Source organism: Leopardus geoffroyi, chromosome C1 (assembly GCF_018350155.1).
Source record: "Leopardus geoffroyi isolate Oge1 chromosome C1, O.geoffroyi_Oge1_pat1.0, whole genome shotgun sequence".
Taxonomy (NCBI): domain Eukaryota; kingdom Metazoa; phylum Chordata; class Mammalia; order Carnivora; family Felidae; genus Leopardus; species Leopardus geoffroyi.
The window spans coordinates 68,457,820-68,479,138 of record NC_059328.1 but is presented as its reverse complement, the minus strand read 5'-3'; the positions used below and the strand labels follow the sequence as shown (position 1 = coordinate 68,479,138).

The window sequence follows — 21,319 nt, the reverse complement described above, 5'->3', positions numbered from 1 at the left end:
TTGCTCTGAAAGACATTCCTAATACAGCTTACTGATGATTTTAAATGAGACCATTTGGTACATTGGATCATCTTTGCTTATTTGAATTAAGTCAGTGTTTTATAATTTCTAGAAAGAAAATAGCTTATGTTGGCCATCAGTCTCCTAGTTAGGCAGAAGTATTTGCAAAAGTGGGTCCTGTGAAGAAGCCAGAGTTCAGGATCTCTATAGACAGGTGTGAGCGAGAGCTTGAAATATACTGGTAAAGTCTAGATTGTTCTTTTAATCTTCTCACCACCTGCTGCAATCTGGGACCTACCCCATGTCCAAGACCTGGTCTAAATGAGGAAAAATATGATATGTGAAAGGAGCAAAATAACCTATTTGGTCATTATTCACATTCTGGTTATTGGCACAGGAAAATCAGGCTGTAAATACAATAAACAATAGCGATGATTTAACACAAAAACATTACCTTCAGATTTCTAAATATTTTCCCTGTTAACCTAAAGAAATAACCATTTATTAGGTGTCAGAGGGTGGTTCTATGAGACTATTAATATAGTTTTTTATATGTTAGTTTTTCCTCCTAATAAATTATTAGTTCCCAGAAGGCAAGAACAGTGCATCATATATCTTTACATTTCCATGCTGGACATATAGTGGGACCTCAAAATATAATTATTTGTTGGTTGGTTGATTGTATGTAGTATTAGGTATAATTAAACCTTACAATTGCACTTTGTAAAGATTTTTTACTCTCTTATTGCCACCTCTCTGTCCATTTCTGCCTAGATTACTGGTTTCTCTGCTTTCTCTTTTGTTTCTTTTCCACCAAAAGCAAAAATGATGTTAAACTGAAAATTGACTCACATAATTCTGTTGTTTGAATCCCTTCAATGTCTCAACCCTTCCTTGGAAATAAACTGGAATACATCCAAATTTCTTACCAGGGCCTATTAGTATCTGTATGATCTGCTCCCTATTTATTTTTCCATTCTTGGGTCACTTTTCCTCTTCTTCACCCCTCACTAGTCTTGGGCCCTACTGGTCCTTCTTTCTACAGTCTCACTCCCTCCTCCTAAGTCTTATGACCTTAGCACAGGTCGTTCTCTCTGCCTGGAATGCGGTCCTTATCCCCACAATATGCATAGCCAGCTCCTTCTCACCTAAATGTCTCTGTTTAGGGGCACCTGGGTGGTGCAGTCGGTTAAGCATCCGACTTTGGCTCGGGTCATGATCTCATGGTTCATGGGTTCGAGCCCCGTGTCGGGCTCTGTGCTGACAGCTCAGAACCTGGAGTCTGCTTCGGATTCTGTGTCTCCCTCTCTTTCTGCCCCCTCCCCGCAATAATAAATAAACATTAAAAAATGTCTCTATTTGGTCTTTTGTGATTGCCCTATATAAAGCTGGTGACCTCTGTTAGTCTCTTGTTTAGACATTTTAACATTTCTTTCATTGCATTTCCTATAAACTCTAATTATTTTCTACCTACTTATCTGTATAAAGAAGAGGTTGTGCCGATCTTGCTCACTATTGTATCTCCTGTGTGTAACTTGGTGTCTGGCATATGGTAAGTGTTCAGTACATACTTATTTAAAAGAAAAGTGACAAAGACAAAGTGAATTTTTTCGCTAAATTCTGTTACTCCCAGAAATAAACCCATGCATATGTGGTCAATTAATTTACAAGGGAGGCAGAAAATACAATAGGGAATGGGCCGCCTGGGTGGCTCAGTCGGTTAAGCGTCTGACTTCAGCTCAGGTCACGATCTCACGGTCTGTGAGTTCGAGCCCCGCGTCGGGCTCTGGGCTGATGGCTCAGAGCCTGGAGCCTGCTTCCGGTTCTGTGTCTCCTTCTCTCTCTGCCCCTGCCTCGTTCATGCTCTGTCTCTCTCTGTTTCAAAAATAAATAAATGTTAAAAAAAATTTTTTTTTTCCATAAAAAAAAAAAAAAAGAAAATACAATAAGGAAAAGACAGTCTCTTCAATAGATGATGCTGGGAAAACTGGATAGCAATGGGCCCTATCTTACACCCTAAACGAAATGGACTCAAAATGGATTAAGGTCTTGAACGTAAGTTCTGAAACCATGAAACTCCTAGAAGAAAACATAGGTGATAAGCTTGTTATATAGGTCTTGGCGATGAGTTTTTTAATTTGATACCAAAAGCAAACACAACAAAAGCAAAAATAAACAAGTGGGACTACGTTAAACTAAAAAGCTTCTGCACAGCAAAGGAAACTATCAACACAATGAAAAGCCAACCTATGGAATGGGAGAAAATATTTGCTAACCACATATCTGATAAGGGGTAATATCTGAAATATAAAATGAACTCACAAACTCAAAAGCAAAAAACCATACAATCTGATTTTTTAAAATGGGCAGTTCTGAATGGACCTTTTCCCAGCAAGACCGACAGATGGCCAACAGGTACGTGAAAAGATGCTTAGCATCATTAATCTTCAGGGAAATGCAAATCAAAACCATAGTGATGTATCATCTCACAGCTGTTAGAATGGCTATTATCAAAAAGATGTGTTGATGAGGATGTGGAGAAAAGGAAACCCTTGTGCACTGTTGGTGGGATTGTAAATTGGTGCAGCCACTGGAGAAAACAGTATGAAGTTTCCTCAAAAAATTAAAAATCAAACTACCATATGATCCAACAATTCTACTTCTGGGTATTTATCCAAAGAAAACGAAAACACGAATTCAGAAGGATGCATGCACCCCCATGTTCATTACAGCAGTATTTACAATAGCCAAGATACAGAAACAACCTAAGTGTCCATTGATGGCTGAATGGATAAAGAAGACAAGGTATATAAATACAATGGAAAATTATTCAGCCATAAAAAAGAATGAAATCTTAGTATTTGTGACAATGTGGATGGACCTCAAGGGTATTATGCAAAGTGAAATAAGTCAGACAGAGAAAGACAAATACTGTATTCTCTCTGTTATATGTGGAATCTAAAAAAAAAAAATACATGTGGGGGAATGGGCCTAATGGGTGAAGCGGAGTGGGAGATACAAGCCTCCAGTTATGGAATGAATAAGCCACCGAGACGAAAATTACAGCATAGGGAATACAGTCCATAATATTGTAATAGCGTTGTATGGTGACAGATGGCAGCTACATTTGTGGTGAGCACAGCATAAGGTGTAAACTTGTCGAATCACTATGTTGTACACATGAAACTAATGTAACATTGTGTGTCAAGTATACTTCAATAAAACAACACCAACAACAAAACAAGCCATTAGATAGGGAGAATGGATTGCTTGTTGCCAGAGGCAGGGGTGAGAGGTGGGATAAATGGGTAAAAGAGGTAAAACGAAAAAAAAAATATCATTTGGACACTTTGGGCAGTGTGTATTAAGAAGATCCAAGAGTAGGAGCAGGAAATCAAATAGGAGATTAATGCAGTAATGCAGAAAAGAGACAGTGGCCATTCCAACCAGGATTGTAATCAAAGAGACAAGAGATTGAGTTTGGGAACAGGTCTAAAAAAACAAAAACATGCCCTTATTGGAGACAAATGGCAATTGTATGGTACAAACCTGTGATGACATCAAAGTGTATTTAGTAACCCCTTCAGCATATCACTGACCGATCAAAATGTTCTTGGTCAGTGGCCATTAAAAAGCTCAAAACTTCTGTGTTCCTGATATACTTCGTAAAACGACTTTCGAAAATACAAATCAATCCCCTGCAATGAATGGACTAGAAAATATTTAGGTAGGAAAATAAAGTTTTAAGACTGAGATGAGTCATAAGATGTCCTCTAAGCATTATAGTATACTCTAGACTTTGGAAATTTGAAATAGTCTATTCAACTCCTCTATTTTCATTTTGCAACTGAAGAAAGAATCATAGACGTTAAATGATCTGCCTGGGATCTCGAAGCTGGTTAGAAGCACAACCGGAATTAGAATGTCTAGTTTGGGGTACATTTCATCATGCCACCTGTCTGATAGAACAATATCTACTAGATGCTTAGAGTTACCAACAATTCATAGTTTTGGAATCTCAAAAGTAAAAATATTAAGTTTTGGGAAAAGCAGAAATTGTCTGTATAGCTTTGGGGATTTGCCTTTGAAGGGAAGGATTATTTATGTCTTTTTTTCCTTTATCTTTTCCCTTTCACTGTTGGCATACAGATGTAATGGCTAGAGCTACAGCAGCCATGTTGGATCCATGAAATGAAACCCACTTATGTTGAAAATGGCATAGTAAAAAGAGAGCAGCATCCTGGATCCCCAAATAATCAATGATTTAGCCATCCTGGCATGCCTGGGAAAACTTTTACATGAGAGGGAAATAAACATCTGTCCAGTTTAGGGTTTCTTTGTCTAGCAGCCTAAACTCATAACAAGTATATGATTTGGTACCTTTAAGCGGCATGCTGCCCTTAAAAAAAAAAAAACAAACAGGCTTGAATGTGCAGCATTGAGGTGATGGGTGGAAATGATATTAATGGTTAGAAATTCAATGATCCTTCATTAGACCATTGCAAATATTTGGTAAAATTGTCATCTGTGATATGCTGGAAATTGGACCAGGCACCAACATAGCCTGTAGTTTTAGAATTGTCTACATGAGTTGTCCTGTTCCTGGGAGACATTTTGGAAAGTTTTTGGAGCTGTTTTTGGTTGTCACAATAATTAGAGGAGGGAATTTTGTGGTCAGGGATGGTAAATTTCTTGCAATGTAGAGGAAAGCTAACACAATAAGAACTGATCTACATCCCTCATGACATCCCTCATGATGGTTTTTTTTTTTTTTTCCCAGAAATGCAAAGACACTGTAAATTGAGGGAGGCTTTTATTATCTTATTCCAAACTTTACTAAGGGTTGCATTCCATTTCGAAAAATCACCCACTGTAATGCTGTCTCAACATAACTCAATATCCTGGCATGAGGCTGCATTTGTAGCTATTGTACAGAGATTCTGTGTACAGGTATGAGCATCTCAGTACTTCATAATGTCTTCTAGGGTGGTTGTGCCTGAACATGTGCTATGAATCATTTCAGAAGTTATGTGTGAAAAATTTCAGATTATGCCCTCCAAAGAAAGCATGAATTCCCTCTATCCTTTTCTCTTTTCCTTCTGGCTGAAGGTAAATATGATAGCTGGAGCTGGAGCAGCCATATTGGGTCAAGAGACAGAGCCACAGTTGAGGATGACAGAGCAATTAGAGACAGCCTGCGTCCCTGATACTATACAGCTGCCATACATCAACAGTCCTGCCCATCTAAATTGTCAGGTGAGAGAGAACAAAGTTTTATATTATTTGAGCCTCTGTGTTTTGGTCTTTTTCTTTTTCTTTTTTCATTATAGCAGCCTGAGTAGATTTTATCTAATATAGATGTGAAGAACAAAATATAAGGAAAATGGAGCACAAATCACACAACTTCTTGTTAAATAACCAATCCCAGAAATACTTTCAATGACAAATTAAAAAGCCAGCATAAACAGAATGCCAACAACTTGAAAAAAAACATTAAATTAATTAATTTTCTTTTCACTGTAACCAAGAATACAGAACTGGCATAAAAAAAACACTTGAGAATAGAAAAAATAACAGGTTTATTCAATTCATAATTTAAAAGGTGTAGACGTATGTGTTTTAGGCATAAGCATGATACTTTTGTTCTTTTTATATACATATATAAATATATGAATAGGCATCAAAAATTTCCAAATATATACGATATCATGCCAAGCTTCCAAATGTATACAGTAGATAAATTTTGCAAATTTAAAAATAATGATTTGAAAACAGAATACAAGCAGGTTAAAGATTTGGAATTTTTAATGTGTTTAACAAGTATTTTAAAAAATAAACTTCTTTTGTATTTAAAGTGCACGGTGATCTTTTTTTGGATCATTATCCTTAATTCATATAGTTTTGGCCTACTGGGAAGTTTCTATTTTCACATAATGACAGTTTCATAATTTTGTTGTGATTTAAGGACCACCAACTATATTTACGCAGTGCCTTGTTCAGTGACTTGCATTCAGTAAGCACTCACTGAATGTTTGGCTCCACGAATCTTCAATGATAATATTCCTGAATGATGTGCAATTCTATTGGCTCCCATTTTATCACTATATCAATTATAGAGCAGACCAATTAAAATATGCCAACAAAAGAACTCAAAGAATTCTATCTATAAGTCTGATCTCGTCCGTTAGAAAAAAACAAAAAACAAAAAACAAAACAAAAGAACAACAAAAAAAACAACACCAAAGGAAACAAAGAAAGAAATGAAAAAAACTGGAATCTTGGTAATCAAATGAGTTTCCAAGAGAGCAAATTCTGAAGACAGAGATGAGAATAGAAGTCGTGGCTGTTGATTCCCCATTTCAATGCTTCGTTTTAGCTGACCACACTTCCTCCCTCTGTAGAGAAAATCGATGCACAATGAAATTATCTGTACTCATCTCTGGTAAATAAATAGCAGAAATCTTTCTTGTTTCAAGACATCAATGTGAAACAATTGTTCACATGAAGAATTTGGTTTGTTCTCTTCAACAGCTCTTCAACTGTCCATTTTGCCAATTAAAAAAAAGTACCACTTTTTCATAAAGTGAACACACAGCAGCAACCACATAGATGCAATGCAACATTTAAAAATTAGTTAGAGGAGATTTCATTCAAATATGTTTGACATATATTACTGAGAAACAAAAAAATGTTTGCACGTTTATGCAAACTTGTAATTTAGAAAGGAATTTGGAAGGCTTTTAAAATGTAAGGTAGATGAGCAGTAAAGATAGCAATTATCAGGTGGGTGCCTGTATTTAGCAGCTAAACGTATCACCCTTAAATTGCATATCTAAGGTCCACGTGCTTACATCTGTTAACAGATCAAATCTGTGAAAGTATGACTCTATTTACAGTGTTCATATGTGTAGTTAAGGAATTTTACAAATTATGTCTGCAAGTACACTTAGAATGCCTATGATGATGTTTTTACATGTGTAGAGTGTTAGGCTTTTTCTGGGTATTTTATACTCTGCCTCTCCAATTTGTATTTGGATTTCAAACCTACTTTGCAGGAACTGTATCTAATTCAGTGTTCTTTGCACCATGGGCATACTACTTGTACTAAATAACTGTTTATCATCCTCGAGCGCCTTAAAGTAAACACAACACAATTTCATCTGCCAAAACCCTGCTATGCATTTATATGTTGCTTTTAAAAACACATAACCCCAAGTAAATCACTTAAACATGGTTTGCTGTACAATTTTGGTCTGCTGTCTGTTTCTTCGTATTATTATTCTTCCAATGTTACATATATTTTCATGTCATCTCCATCTTTATGTTGAGATCAAGGCATTTTTACTACAAATTCAATTCTTTGAAAAGATAAGAAATTTTTGGTCTCTGATAAACCTTTTGCCATTCAGAGAAAAGGCTGAAAGAAAATATAAAGAAAGGGAAGGGAAGGGAAGGGAAGGGAAGGGAAGGGAAGGAAAAGAGACCCCCACACTTACACACTCACACACATGTACAGTAAAGAAGGGTCATCTCATTACAGAGCAACATTCCAAAGATAGAGACATTTAGCTATGGAATGGTTAATAACAGAGCTTTAATTTGAAAGAGATTGGAAAACCAAAGAGATATTTAAAATATTTTAAAATCACTCTCACATCTTCCTTTGTTGCTTCTTTTCAGTTCTTTCAAAGAAACTTGACAGCTCTAGGAAAACAAAACCCTTCAACAATTCTTGAAACTTAGAGTCCCAGGCCTTAGAAAAGAACTCTTTCTACGTAGTACACATTTAGAGCTGACTTGAACTGAAGTACTAAACAACAGCTCCGTAGCAGCTATTTCAAATTACTGAGATTCATCCAGAAATGCCAAAAATCTTAGAACCAGCAAGCCCTGATTGTGGGTTGAGAGACAAACAAAGGGGGAAAGAGAGAGAGGGAAACTTCTCAAAAGTATGCTTTTGTCATTGAATTTTTTTAATCACAATTTTCACCCAGTATCTGAAATAATAATCTTTACGATAGCTTACTGTTGATTCTTTAACCTTTGAAAACATTTTAAACAATAGTGGCATTTTTCTATTCTTACCAGACACCGAGTATTCTCAGGCATAAACCATGTAAAGAGTCTCCAAGATGGAACCTGATTGTTAGAATCCTAGACTTATACAAATAGGGTCTGTGGCGTGTAGCCAGAAACTCACTAGTTCAAGAATCAGAAGACCTTGCTAGGTATCTGCCTCAAACACTAATTCAGTCTAACTTGAGTGAGCTATTTAATCTCTAACCTTACTTCTCTTATCTGAAAAATGGGAATAGTATTATTTGTCTTGTCTTAGCTCAGAGTTGTCGTGGAGATCAAATGAGATAATATATGTGAAAGTGCTTTGATGCTGCTAAAGCATGCTGTAGATGAAGACTATTATCCTCTAATACAGCTTCAATCAACAGATAAGGTAAATGAAACCCACTGTGCTCAGGTGACACCTACATGTCAATGCATGGCAGGACCAGAATTAGAACTTGGGTTTACCCAAGTTTGGGTCTGTAAAAGGCGATTTTCCTCACATTTTCATGGCGAGGCTTTGCCTGAAAAGCCCATGACCTGAAAGTGCCTCACGTATTCCCCTTCTCTTCTGAGCTCATGTGACCATCTCTTACGCTAGGAAGGAGTCAAGGCCTGCAGAAGGAGCAAAGACATTCTGCCCTCTGATTCTAAAGTGCCTAAAACAATGACTCCTCCTTGGTGTTCCTTAGACGCCTAGGGAGAAGTTAGGTGGGAGGAGGGATTGGACTCGGAGCTATTTCCAGAAGAATGTACGCCAGCCTTGGTAATGGAATATATTATACAGCTCACACACATTTCTATTGCAATGCTTCCAATGTGTGTAGCTGCTATTAAGATTATTCAGATAAAATTCATCTGAAAGCATTATGGAATTCAGAGTGGCTTCTGGTATTTTATATTTTTTAATTAAAGAATTAAAATATATGCAACTACTCGAGAAAGGACAGCCCAGAGTTTAAAAAATTGGGAAAGTTTGGCCTAATCCATTTCTTCCTATGCCAGAATAATGTAATTAGTAGGTATTTGTTGGAAAACCAATTCAGGGGAACATATTTAAGGGCAAATGTATGTGAGAGCTCCCTCCAACAACAACAACAACAAAAAGTGTGTGAGTCCACTTCTCTTTAAAAGATGATTATGTAAATAATTCTAATCACTCTTCAGTTGGTCATTATTGTGAAACCAATTATACTCTTTTAAAATTTTTTTCATTTTTAGAGAGAGAGTGAGAGAGGGGGAGAGGGGCAGAGGGAGAAAGCAAGAGAGAGAATCTCAAGCACGCTCCACGCTGAGCACGGAGTCAGACGAGGGGCTCGATCCCATGACCCTGGGATCATGACCTGAGCTGAAATCAAGAGTTGGACACTCAAATGACTGAGCCACCCAGGAGCCCCTAAATGATACTCTTTTATTCATTGATTTCACATGGCTTTTTGGGGTTTCCAGATGGTAAGAAGGACCACTAAATTATTATCTGAATTTAGTTTTTGTTCAGGCTGAAAAATTCCTTGGAATAACTTGGTGAGATGATAAATATACAGGCCAAATTATTATTCATAACAGTTTAATGCTTAACCTTAGACTTACACTCAGTGGAGGTGGAGATGGCAAAAATTTTAAAAAAGGAAATATATGTTCTGAATTTGGTACATAGCTCTTGCAAATCAACATATCCAGAAACTCTCCGAGCAGGAGAACTTACAAAGTAAAGGAAAAGTTATAGTAGTCTTATTTAATAGGCTTGTAAGGATTTGTAACAAAATGTCAATTATGTATAAAATTTTAAATGGGAAATGGGAAAAATGAGGATAAGAATCACTGGACTAATTAGTAATAATAATAGAGGTACAATTTATTGAACTCTTATGCACATTTAGGCTTTATAATAACCCTGAAGGGTCACAGTATTAGCACTAGTATTCCCATTTGCAGATGAGAAAAATTGGAAATAGTGGACCAAAGCCATGGAGTTTATAAATGGCATAACTGGAATTCAAACTCAGTTCTAACTCAACTCAAAGTCTAGGGTGTAAACTCCAGGTCTCTGGGATGAGGAAATGGCAACAGAGAAATTAAAATAGTTTTTTGCATCAGCTGAACCTAATATGTGGCTGTGGTTCAAAGATGAAGCTTATAAAAATTTAAGAAATTAGATGTAGGGGCTCATGAACGTGAGGGGTTCATTGACCTTCCTGATAAATCCATCTTGCAGTTGTTTCATTTCAGGAATTCAGCCAACACCTAACACAGGCCTTTCTTTCCAGTTAGGATTCTCCTTCTAACCTTCAATCAAAGATACCACTAAGCATTTGTGCTAGGCCTTAGGGTAGTGGTACTCAAATTATTATTATTATTATTATTATTATTAATTATTCTTTTGCTTTTTTCTGCTCTAACTTATTAAAGGATATAACAAAGTCCCTGCCGTAACACTGGTTCATTAAGACATGGATTCCTGGCAGGAAATGTCATTGCTCTGAAGTGAGACTCACACCGACAGGATATGAGAGTGCTTTTCTTCTCAAAACTAGTACTGTGTATTATTTGTTCAACACCCTAATTCTTTATTGCCTGTCCACTATTTACTAAGTATGCTGCTAGTTCCTAGATTACAACAGAGAACCACAGAGATAACTCCTACCCTAAAGAAACATTTAATTCTTGGAATTTCTGTCCATTATATCACCTCCTCTCAAATACACAGGTTCAAAACCTTAGTGAGGCCCATGCCTCTTTTCTTTCCTTCTCCACATATCTAGTCTATTGTGTTGGCTTTTTCTCGTGAAATGTCTTTTGATTCCATCCTAATTCTCCTCTTCTGCTAGTACAAGTCTTTGTTTCTTCAAACTCTGATGATCAGAACATCTTCTTTAAGTTTCCTTCTCATTGCAACAGATATTTATTGCATACCAGGTCTGCATCAGGGAAAGTGCTAGGTACTTATGCTTCTACACTCGGTTCCTTTCCTCTCTGATCCATTCCATATATTGAAAATATACTCCCCTTGGATCCCCTCTAGAGGTTTTGTCCTAGCATAATAAGACTGAACGCTGTGAGGCTGAGTGTGGTGAAGAAGATTGCAGGGATGTTTTTGAGGTGGTACCATCCAGGGAAAGGAGCAGCTTGAAGGCATCTGAAATAAGGTGCTGGACCTCATCCTGGGCCCGCACTGATATGAAAAGCTGAAGCCCAGGAGATGGGAGAGGGAGGCCCCTTCATTCTGAGCTCCTGGGCCTGTCTCTACTGGAGAGATGACTGGTGATCAGTGAGTATTTATTAATTGATTGATTGCAGTGTGTGCTGAGTCACAACTCCGTTAGCCCTGCAGCAGTCACGCAGCCCTGATTTACACCTTCTGTCTCCTCTTCATTACTCACCCTCATGCAACAATCAGGCTGATCTTCCCACTTCCATTCCTTTCTGTGTAGGTGCCTATTCAACTTCTCTTGTAAGCCCTGTCTTTCTCCTTCCTGCCCTAAAACAAAATGCATGATACCGCAGGTGTTCCTCAATTGTATCCAGTCTTCTGTCATCCATTAGTGACTTCCATACATGGTGAGACTGCGGGCTTTGGGGTCACAACTGCTGGGATTTTATTCCTGACTCTATTATCTTCTGGCTTCGTTACACTGGGAAAGTCAACCCACCACTGTAAGACATAGTTAAATATATATATGCATACATATATATATACATATACATATATGTATATATATATGTATGCATATATAATTTCCTACACCCAACACGGGGCCTGAACTCATAACCCTGACATCAAGAGTCGCATGCTCTTCTAACTGAGCCAGTAAGGTGCCTCTTAATATTCCTAATATTCATCTTTATCAGTATCTTGAGGACAGCTATGCCATTGACTTACTTCCTTTATATTCCCCATGGCACTACGTACAGACTGGACAAAGAGTAAGCATCCAATAAATACTTGTCTCCAATATGTATTGGGTAGTTCATTTTAAAACATAATGCAGTTATTCTCAGAAGTGTGCCAGCGGGCATCTGAAACACGCTGTCTATTCTTGCTACAGTCCATTATTAGCACCAACTTTATCCTGTCTTCCTGGCCCCTCATCCTCATGCCTCATGTTACAAGTCACTAAACATTCTGGATTCATACTTTAGCATCTCTCCCAAATCTCTTCCTCCCTTGTTGCTTCCTCTGCCCTTCACCTCTACACCAGCTGTTTTGCTGCATAGACCTCCCCCTGTGGATGCTTAGCTCCAACTTCCTTCCTGGATTCCGTCCCCCCATCACTGCCAGGTTAACTCCCTAAAACAGCATTTTTCATCCTGTCTTTCCTCCACTGCTCATTTACTTACCCAATAAAGCCCACACTCCTCCGCTTGGTTTTTAACGCTCTTCATAAATCTCTTTTCACCTTTCCCAGCAATGTTTACATTTACCTCCATGTGCTCTCAGTTCTAGTCTGGAAATCTTACTCATTGTCCTCGTAACACTCTCTTCTTGTTTTCTCTCCAGAGTTTGGCTCCTGATATTTTCCGCATTTGTAATATCCTTTCCTATTCTCCTCATCAATACAGATCTCGCCATCCTTCAAGATGGTGTAAAAATTCTGTTTTATCCATGGATTTTCTTTCTACATCAACCAATAATGAACGGCTGGTCACTGGAATCCTGCAACAGCTGAGTGCTCACTGTATGCCAGGCACTATGCTGAGTGCTTAAATTACCAATAAGAACAAGAGTCTGTTTCTATTCTAAAGAATCTTCTATTCTAGGAGTGCCTGGGTGGCTCAGTCGGTTAAGCGTCCGACTTCGGCTCAGGCCATGATCTCGCAGTCCGTGAGTTCAAGCCCCATGTCGGGGCTCTGTGCTGACAGCTCAGAGCCTGGAGCCTGCTTGGGATTCTGTGTCTCCCTCTCTCTGCCTCTCCTCCGCTCATGCCTCTGTCTCTCCCTCTCTCTCAAAAGTAAATAAACATTAAAAAACTTAAAAAAGAAAAGAATCTTCTATTCTAAAGAATTTCTAATCCCCATAGTACTCACTGGGTCATTCATTTTTGTATGCCCACGGCTTATTTTATCACGCTAACGCTGCTTTGAGATGAGGAAACTGAGGTTTAAGGAGGCTATATGGCTTGCTCAGGTTCATACAGCTGATAAATGATCAACTTCATCTTTGATGTTCCTAAAGGCAGATACATGTTGGCAATTTTTTGGTGACGCTAACCATATCTGGCAGATCAAACGCTCAATTTGCATTTCTTGAATAAAAACATTTTGATTTTTATATATGGATTTTTGTTTTTGCTTTAGCAACTTTTACAGCTAGAAGTGATTTAAAGACCATTGGCTTTTGATTTTTTATACCCCTAAAACATATCCATTAACTTGGTTAGCCAGAGAAATGTCGCAATCGGGGTCATCTCAAAATGGTCAATACAACTCTTGCAAATAAGGTAAATATGCTTATCAAGCTGTCTAAACAGGTGGACTTGTATTTGCTTTGCCCTTAGGCAAACTCAGAGTTTTAAAAACAAATACGGGAAAACAGTCTGATTTAATTTTTATTTCCCAAATATGGAGAATTTGTATATTTGAAACAGCTTCCCTTGGGGCAGTACTGATGCAGGTAATGGTAAGGTAGGCCATTTACATCAGCAGGAACTGGTTTTGAAGCAGAAAAAAATATAAACACTTCCCCAAGACAGACAACATCTTTTCCCTCTTGAACATATATTCACTTCAGAGAAAAAACTTAGTAGAAAGGAGTCCTAACTGGGGCTTATAAAAGTTTAACAGAATAATATTAAACATTACATTTCTTTTTTTACAATTCAAAGTAATTTTCCTTTGAAGATGCGTATGACATTTTGTTTTCTCTTTCATCATGTTTATTTTAAAAAGGTTAATTTTATTTTATGGCCACATATCTATTTGCAAGTAGTTTGCTACTTATCAAGCTATTCTATCTAGATAAATTTGTACAACTTCCACGTGAAGGGGGGCATTCTTGTAAGGAAAATATCTACAGTACATAAAGTGCAAAAGAGCTGACCAGGGTTTTTATTATCATAACTTGTATCATTTCTGGACCACTGTCACTAGACATTAATTCCCATAGGGTCAAAAGTTATTCTGCATGCCTATGTGCTGCAAAGTTGGTTTCAATTATTAATAAAACAAGCAAATATTAAATGAGATGCACTATATGATACAAGGAAACAAAATAAGCTTGCAAATCTGTTTAATTTTATCTCTTTAGCTTTTATATACTTGTTTAAAAATGAGACATAGAAAATTCTCTGTACATTTAAACTGGGAAGATACAGTCAAAGGTATCTCCATGGTCTCATCCTTTTCAATGGGTGCCACTGGTTGTACATCAAGGTGAGGATATATTGCTCATTATTAGCTCGCCATGCTTATCTTTCCTTCTCATTCATCTCTTCTTAGCTTCACTGTCAAGTAAATATCAACCCATGTATTAGGAAAGGATGTCAAGTAACTTGAGTCAAAAAGAAATCATGGCAAGAGTTAGAATATTTGAGTCAGTGCTGTGCTGGGAACTGTCTAATCACTGGCTCCCCACCCCCCCTGCCACCCCTACCCCCCGCTCCAAGGTGCTAATAAAACCCTGGTTTGTAGTGTTCACTGATTTCCTTGGCGTAAATGTCTCCTTCAGTCAATTGCAAGCTATCAACACAATGCCACTGAAACGTAGAGTTGGGAAGACATTTTATAAATACGTCAGAAAGTATACTTAGGGTGTCCATTTTGACATTTTTCCACATGTAGAATATTAGGCTCTTTCTGGGTGCTTTTTTTTAAAGTTTATTTATTTTGAGAGAGACAGAGAGAGTATGAGCGGGGGAGGAGCAGAGAGAGAGGGAGAATCCTGAGCAGTCGCCACACTGTCAGCTCAGAGCCGGATGCTGAGCTCGAACTCATGAAACTGTGAGATCATGACCTGAGCCAAGATTGAGAGTCGGATACTTACCTGACTGAGCCACCCAGGCACTCCTCTGGGTGCTTTTTAAACGTTGCTTCTCTAATTGGTATTTAGAGTCCAAGCCTACCTATTTGAAAGGAGCTGACTCCAACACACCATTAAGCCATTCTCCCTTTAATTAGAAAATACATGCTTGAAACCAGTCACAACTGTTAGTCACAAACTAAGGTATTTAAAGTTTGTTACAGTTCAATTTATTTTGAATACTAATACCCACAAAAGATTCTGATTCAAAAGATACAAAGGGTGTGAGAAGTCTATCATCCCTGTATCCTAGCCACCAAGTTTTTCTTCCTTGAAAATAAACAATGTTGTCGGTTTCTGTATCTGTGTTGTGTATCTATACAAAAATATTCTATGCAGTGTATATATCCCATCCCCTATTTTTAAAACATAAATGGTAATACACTATACATACTATTTCTCACCTTTTGTTGTTGTTGTTGTTAATACATATTGATAAATGTTTTATATAAATGAAGATCTTCCTTATTCTTTTTAAAACTGTGTAAATATTACATTGCTGGATTGTTCCATTATCTCTTTGAACTGTCTCTGATTGATGTGGATCTATTAAGTTATTTCCTGTTTTTTGCTTTTATACACATACGAAGTTCACATTATGGCATTTTATATGTGTGGTTTTCCACATGTATATGTATAGTCTTAAATACGTCCTCAGGTCAATTCCTAGAAGCGGAATTTCAGTTTCAGTATTACCAAACAGTTATATCTTTGCTAATGTTATACATGGGAAAAAAATCTCCAGATGACTTTGATTTTTATTTCCCAGATAATGAGTGAGATTGACCATCTTTTATTTTATTTAAAAGAGCTTGCTTTTCTATGAAGTTTCTATATATTTCCTTTACCGTGCGTTATTGAGCAATTTTTAAATCTTGATATATGGTAAGGATAAGTTATGGATCCAAATTATTTTTCTTCATATGATTATCCTGCTTTTTCAATGTCCTTTATTAACTAATCATTCTTTCCCCCACTGGCCTAATGTGCATCTTTACGTATTAAATTCTTCTATGATTTTGTATCTTCATGGACTTTATAAGCTATTCTATTTATGTTTGTGCATGTTCATGTATTTGTGTAGTATATATGTACATGTCAATATTATATTGTTTTAGTTAGTAAAGCATTACAAGACATTTTCATAACTGGAAAATGTAGTTCCCCATCATGATTTTTCTTTCTATGACTTTTCATGGTGGGGGCACCTGGCTGGCTCAGTTGGTAGAGTGATGAGTTCATGAGTTCTAGCCCCAGGTTGGACATAGAGCTTACATAAATACATACATACATACATAATAAATATTTTTAAGGACTTTTCATGGCTGTTTTTTGTGTATTTTTTGTAGGAACTCTGGCGTCAGCTGATCTTGTTTCAAAGATACTTAGATTGATATTTTATATTAGGATCAATATTTATAGGTAAACTTAGAATAATGGACATATTTATGATGTATGTCTTCCTACCATGAACATTTGATTTTATGCTTCTTTACCTATTCAAGTCATTTCTGTTCCACAGAAGCTTTTAAAGTTTTATCCTACAGTGTTTGCTCATTTTTTTGGTTAAAATCTTCCCCAGATATTTTTTTTCTGTTCCTGTTGAGAAGCCAAACTCCTATTGTCCTACAATTTACAGCTTCTGAATGACATAGTTGGAAAACTGAGAAGTAAGAAGCCTTCCTCAGAACATATTTAGAGACAAAATTTCTATGGAACCTTTGAATATAAAAAAAACGACTAGAAATGAGCCAAAGACTTCTTGTTGAATAAGAGTTAGGTTTGTCTACTCAGTTTATTGGACTCGAAAATGGCGACAAATCCCACGCAAATTAGCTTTATCACTCTTACAATTTAAGAGGTAAGATATTGATTTTACCTGTCTTCCCATAATTACATGGTAGCTCACTGGTCTCATCGTTTTAAACATTGAGTTTTTTCCTCAGACTTTTTGGTTTGAGATTCCTTCTTTTCCTCAAAAACTCAGCAAGCAAGCAAACACAAAAGATAACAAAATTACTGCTTACACTATGCATACCTCTCATTTTTGAGGTGCGTCTCACTTATATTATAGGTCAGCCTGGGGATTCTATTCCTCCTTGATATGTGCTGTTGGCCACTCCTGCTACCACTGAAGCAGGCTTGGGTGTGTGCTCACTGTATGGAGACGAAGTTCTCTTGAATGGACATATTATATACATAGTGCTTCTCCAATAATGATTCTTCCTTCCCCGAATTCAACATGCTTCTTGATCAGAACGAACCAGCCATTTTTTTTGCCCCCTTTCCTTGAGATTCTTGGTCCTTACCATTCCACCAATTTCTAGCATTGATTTTATTAAATCAGCACATAGTTTATTTAAAAAAAAAAAAAGTTTGTATCTCATCTCGATGCCCATGACAATGTCTTCTCAACACTGCCCACGGCAGACAGAGGTTAATACACTCAGGGGAAAGACTACTAAATCATACTGCGTATTTTGTATACTCAGCCAAAAGAAAAGAAGAATTTAATTCCTCCACATCATCTTTTCTTATGTCTCAGTAGCCTGACACCTTCCTCAATCACCTAACTAATGTGCGGAAAGAATGAAAACTCTTTGAGAAATCAGTGACCCAGAAAGTTACAAACCAAAAATTATGAAGCATCAAATGACATGCTATTTATCATTTTTCTTCTTCATAAAATTCACCACTTAGACACTCTGCTTGGTGGTTATATATAAAAATGTTCTCTGTGTGGTTCATATGATTTTAATATGGTATATACACATAAGTGTAAGATCTTTTTATTATAAAAGTATTACTAGCTTATTAAAGAAGCCTTAAAAACAGAGAAGTGTAGGAACAAATCCCGGATTCATTCATGTTCCTAAATTCAAACACAACCTTTCCTTCAAATATTTTGAAAGCATGATTTTACCCATATATATTCTACGTAAAACTTTATCCTGCATAACACATTAAAAGCATTTTTCTTTTTATAGTGTATTTGAATGGTAAAATAGTTTTAAAATAAAGTAATATGGGAGTGTCTGGGGGGCTCAGTTGGTTAATTGTCTGACTTCAGCTCAGGTCATGATCTTGTGGTTTGTGGGTTCCAGCCCCGCATCCGGCTCTGTGCTGACAGCTCAGAGCTTGGAGCCTGCTTGTGATTCTGTGTCTCCCTCGCTCTCTGCTCCTCCCCCACTCGTGCTCACTCTCTCTCTGTCTCTCTCAAAAATAAATCAACACTAAAAATATTTTTTTAAATACAGTAATATGACAGACTTCTTCCATCGTTATATAGTCTAGTTAGCTGTAAGAGACAGTAGAATATAGCAGTAAGTGCGTGGCTTCGGAGTCAGACAGATGTGGGTTCATCAACCATATGTGTCTTCCTCTCTATATTCTTCACTTTTCCCCCAAGGATTGAATTGCTGATTTTTGACTGAGAGTATGACCTCCCAGGATGAAGATGTCATGTCCTTGGCTTCTTACAACCAATGTGAGTGAAATGGTGTATGAAACTTCCTGGCTTTATCTTGAAAGTAAGGGAATATGCTCTTCCTTGCCCCTTCCTCCTTTTTGCTGGCTGGAATGCAGATATGAAGGCTGGAGCTCAAGCAGTCATCTTGATCCCAATGGCAAAAGCACACTCCTGGGATGAAGCAATGGAAAGCTAGAAAAGCTTGGTTCTCCAACGACTTTGTGGAATGCCATATTCGCCCCAAACTGTCTACTATCATGGGTTTTTAGGAGAGAGAATTTTATACATGTGATTTTTTAAAAGTCTATTTTGAGAGAGAGAAAGCATGAGCAGGGTAGGGCAGAGAGAGGAGGAAGAGAAAGAATCCCAAGCAGGCTCCATCCACGCTGTTAGTGCAAAACCCGATGCAGGGCTCAAATTCACTAACACCGAGATCATGACCTGAGCCAAAATCAAGTGTCAGATGCTTAACTGACTGAGCCATACAGGTGCCCCAAGACTTTTATACATGTTTAAGTCTCAGTTAAGTTGGGGAAATTCTAAGTCACTCACAGCTTTATCTAATTCTAACTAATACAATTCTGTTAGTACCAAATATAGATGAATGGTGGTTTCTGCCAAAAGGGTGTGTATTTTTTTCCATAAAAACCAAATAAAACAAACAAAAAGTCCTCAAAGGCAGGCAATACGAGAGTAGCTTGGCGGCTCACTGCAATGGTGGGGAACCTAGATTATTTTCCTTGTTTACTTTGTCATTCTCACTTTTTTCTCTAACCCCTTCATGATCCCCAAATGGCTCTTTCAGCCTCTAGCATCATCTTCTTACATAAAAATGTATAAAGGCAAGAAGAAAGGGAGCAGGAAAAGAGAAAAGGAAAGGTTGTAGGAAGCTATTTTCAAGAAACCCCCAGCATATTTATTCTTAAATCTCATTGAATTATATCATATTCCCATCCCTAGGCTTACGAGTTGCAAAGGAGGTTGGGAGGTTGAACTAATCAGTTTAGACTGCCCTTGATTCATCTCTTGGAGCTGTTTACCTTTCTCCTCAAACAAAATCAGAGCTCCATTAGCAATAAAGAAACTAGAATCCCAGAAACATGAGTCATTAGCTGTATCTGTCACACTTGCCATATGACCTTGACTTTGTGGCATTATCTGTGCAATGGGGTGACAACGATACCCAACTCTTAGGAAATCAGAAGAGATGCTATTTGAAAGGAGCTAGCATTGCTCATACTGGTTGTTCCATATATGGTAGGTACCATGACTATTACTATTCCCTTGAGTTGATGTATCTGACCCTATGCCAAGGACATTTCGGGTTAGTTTTTGCTTTTTTTTGGCTATTATATATAACTTTAAAATTAATATCCTTTATACAAGGTTTTTCCCCCTCTCTCTGCTTAGGATTCTTTTCTTGGGCACATTCAAGAAGTGTAATTACTGGGTCATTCAATATTAGTGGAATAAATTATGGCCCTTCTGGGATACCACAAAAATTACATAGAAATCAGGAAGCCACACACTCCTTATACCTTCCTTGGCAAGGATACTGGGCTACACATAAAGAACACTCAGTTTTTGGAAAACATTAATACACACAAACAGAATCAATCCTGAGACATGTTTATTTTGCTATGGTTCCGACCCTCCTCACCCCCCACCCCACTTTTTTTTTCCAAATAGAAATCAATGTTCATTAAACTTGTCTTCAAATTTCTGGGTTGAACTTTCTACCTTGTCATTTTCCGTGTGACCTTGGGCATGAGCATAATATCTGTGACTCCATTCACTCACCTGTAAAATGGGGATAATAAAAACAGCCTACCTATCTGCAACTGAGTAAATACATAAGGGAGCACTTTGGAAACTATAAAGGACTCTAGCTATATATATGATTATTAGTATCTTTGGAAAAGTTTGAAGATTAAAAAAAAAGAATGCTGTCAACTTAATAAAGCAAGTACTTTTGTGTTCCAGACATAGTTCTTAGTACTCAAACTACATTGCCCCATTTAATCATCACCGTACCCTTAGGAGATAAACACCATTATTATGGGCACTTTTATGAAGAAACTGAGGTGCAGAGAAGTGAAATACCTTTCCCAAGTCACTCTAGATTTGAACCCAGTCAGTTTGATGCTAGAAAGCCTAAGCTGAACCACAATGCTACACTGTTTCTGCGTGTTTTTAAAAAAACATTAAGATGGGGGCACTTGGGTGGCTCAGTCAGTTAAGCTCCCGACTCTTGATCTCTGCTCAGGTCATGATCTCACAGTTTGCAGGATGGAGCCCCGCATTAGGCTCTGCGCATTAGGCTCTCCCTGCTTGGGATTCTCTCTCTCCTACTCTCTCTGCCCCTCTCCTGCTCGCGCTCTCTATATTTAGCATCAGATTGGAAGACTTCTGCCTGAGTAACAGCCTGTGCAGCCAACACTTCCCCTTCCCATAGATAGATGGCCCTGAGTACAGCCACGTCAGGTTACACGTAATACGAACTTGAAGCAGGAGCTAACAGGATATCTGACTCAAGTTGGGCTACTTCTCTTCTTGTGTGTGATCACACATATTCACAGGTGCTGAGGACTAAAGAGAAAAGAGCAATCAATCTATCCCTAGAACCAATGGTGGAGAAGGTGACATTTGTGTTTGATGTGCTTCTCTAATATTTTATAACCGCACGACCCCCTCTGTTGTCTTCACATCTCCCTCCCTGCTCTTCATTTTCTCTCACCTGTTCTACGCCTGCCCGGCTAGTGCCTGTTGCTCAG

The 21,319-nt window shown here is 37.6% G+C and overlaps 1 protein-coding gene and 2 long non-coding RNA genes across 25 annotated transcripts in view; 2 read left to right on the top strand and 1 right to left on the bottom strand.

Moving 5' to 3' along the window:
• Positions 1–5,422, top strand: part of LOC123598120 — a 51,224-nt gene extending 45,802 nt beyond the window's left edge. Inside the window, exon 5 of the long non-coding RNA XR_006712399.1 lies at positions 5,110–5,422. This is a non-coding gene — a long non-coding RNA (uncharacterized LOC123598120). The remainder of the gene's footprint in view (positions 1–5,109) is intronic.
• ADGRL2 (adhesion G protein-coupled receptor L2) overlaps positions 1–21,319 on the bottom strand; it is a 625,523-nt gene that overhangs the window by 412,864 nt on the left and 191,340 nt on the right. The gene's annotated exons all lie outside the window — the stretch shown is intronic.
• The window catches only part of LOC123598123, a 35,977-nt gene continuing 22,867 nt past the window's right edge, over positions 8,210–21,319 (top strand). Inside the window, exon 1 of the long non-coding RNA XR_006712402.1 lies at positions 8,210–8,452. This is a non-coding gene — a long non-coding RNA (uncharacterized LOC123598123). The remainder of the gene's footprint in view (positions 8,453–21,319) is intronic.